Below are 2,595 nucleotides of genomic sequence, written 5' to 3'. Positions count from 1 at the left end.
ATTTGGATACCATCTTTAGAGATAATATGACCTAAATATTGAATCTCTTGAAGGAAGAATTCGCTTTTCTTTTGGTTGAGATAAAGCTTGTTCTCCCTCAATGCTTGAAAAATCACTTGGAGATGCTGCTTATGTTCCTCCAAAGACTTGGAGTAGATGATGATATCATCAAAGAACACTCCAGTGAATTTTCGATATGGTCTAAAAATTTTCTCCATCAAACGATTGAACGTAGCTGGTGCATTAGTCAAGCCAAAAGGCATGACTAGATATTCATAAAGACCAAACGTTGTGCGAAACGCGGTCTTTAAGATATCTTCATCCACTATCCTTATTTGATGATAGCCACTCTTAAGGTCAATCCTACTGAAGTAGGTAGAGCCTTGTAGCTTATCAAACAGATCTTCTACCCGAGGTACGAGAAATTTGTTTTTGATAGTGATATGGTTTAGTGCTCGATAGTCCACACACATACGGTATGTACCATCTTTCTTTTGCACTAAAAGGACTGGAGAACAAAAGGGAGAGGAACTAGGCCTCACCATCCCTTTGTCTACCAGCTCTTGTACTTGCCTCATGATCTCCTCTTGTTGAGCTTGTGAGACTCGATAAGGAGGCTTGTTAGGTGGTGAGCTTCCAGGAAGGAGCTCAATACGATGGTCATCATCCCCTCGTTTTGGAGGTAAGTCCATAGGGATATCATCGATGAACACATCTTGGAATCTTTTTAGAAAATTAGACAAGTCTAACTCTTCTTGATTCCTATCATTTACATTTGATAAAACATTAGTATCTTTTGGAGACTCTTTGACAAAAATCATGTACGCAGAAACTGAGCTCTTCATTGACTTATCAAAAGAAAGAGTATTTACAAGTGGAATAGTGCGACCACGCTCACTAGCATCTATATACATGTTCTTTCCCCTGTAAGTGAAGTAAATTCTCCTTTCAGGGAACTTCATGTGGGCAGCCATGCGATCAAACCATGGTGCCCCTAGGATAACATCCTGATGTTGGAGAGGAGAGATGAAGAAGTCTTCTTTGTCGACATAGCTTTGGACATGAAGCCTCAACTTCCCAATCAAGGGAGTAACGGAGGCTTGTTGTCCCTTGAAAGCTGCATCAGCGACTACTATATCTCCCATCTCAAAAGCTTGAATGCCCAACTTGGTGGCCAACTCTATTGATATGAAGTTAAGAGTAGAGCCAGGGTCAAACAAGATGAAGGCATCATGCTCTCTTACCTTTCCCCAAGCATTGGAGAGTGATGATCCTTTGCAATGAGCATCCTCTTTTGGAGCTTCGATGGTGGAAGCTCTAGGAGTCTCATTGCGAGTATTCTTCTTGGGGCAAGAACGATAGCCATGTCCTTGCTCTCCACACTTGAAACACTTATGGTCCTTGCGAAAAGTTTCAAGCTCTTCAGGAGAGAGTTTGTTTTTACCTTTGTAAACTCCCTTCTCCTTGGACCGATTGTTGTTGTTGTTGTTGTTGTTGTTGGAAGTGCCTTGGGAGTTATTTTGAGCATTGGATTTCCCCTTTGCATCATTTTTATCCTTGTTTTCCATGGGCTTGACATTACGTCTAGCCCCTTGATGGAAATTGATGCGTGAAGCAACCATGGTGTGGTGGATTACTTTGGTAATAGTACCGGGCCGTTGAGAGTTGATATATTCGGCCATCTCTTCAGGTAATCCCGCACAGAATTGTTGTCTTTGCTCGGCAAAGTCTATCTTTTGAAAGACAGTAGCTTTGAGATGTAAATCCCAAAACTTGTCTACATACTTGTTGATAGACTCATGAGAGAGAAGCTTCAAGCCGCGCCATTCGGTAAGAACTTTATCTTTAGTATCTCTTGGCAAAAATTGCTTCATGATGGAAACTCGTAGAGTTTTCCATGTCTTTGGGGCTTCTCCATTGCCACGAAGGCTAGCCCACCATTGACGAGCTGATTTTTGGAAGTGCATAGCTACATGGCGTAGCTTGGAGGACTCTGTGAAGCCCTCGTCCCCAAAGGCCGCATCAAATTGCTGGATGAAGGCCAACACTTTGTCGGTAGCACCAAAGGTGCCATCGTAGGTGAGAAAAGAGATACTCTTTCCTCCCTCCTTGAACTTCTTTAGCTTTTGTGACCTTCGCCATGCAGGAAATGATTTGGGATGTCCTCCCCTCTTGTATTCTCTAGGAGAATAGCCATAACTTTCATCGAAAGAGGAGGAAGGTGAAGAAGAAGGAGAAGAGGGGGGCCTCTTCCTAGCCCTTTTCTTCCTTTGTTTCCTCTCTTGCCTTTCAGAGTGATGAGGAGAAGGACTATAGGTTGCTCTTTTCCTCTTGGGAGGAGTAGGCGATTGTCTAGACCGCCTTCTTCGTGGAGCCACATCTTCAGAAGAACTTAGACTTTCATTGCTTTCTTTCTCTTTGGATTCCTCCTCTCGAATGGGAGAGAGTCTTCTTTTGGGGGTCTCTTCAAGAGGCCTCCTAAGCTCTCTCTCCTCTTGGAGAGGAAGGGAAATTCCATAGGCACGAAGTTGTTGAGTAACTTCGGCTTGCAAGGTAGGGTTGCCCATAGCTTGTTGCAACCTAGTCACAAGATAA

This window comes from Adiantum capillus-veneris, chromosome 11 (genome assembly GCF_014529385.1).
Source record: "Adiantum capillus-veneris isolate H3 chromosome 11, ASM1452938v2, whole genome shotgun sequence".
Lineage (NCBI taxonomy): Eukaryota > Viridiplantae > Streptophyta > Polypodiopsida > Polypodiales > Pteridaceae > Adiantum > Adiantum capillus-veneris.
The sequence above is the reverse complement of the archived record's forward strand: the minus strand, read 5'-3'. Positions refer to the sequence as shown.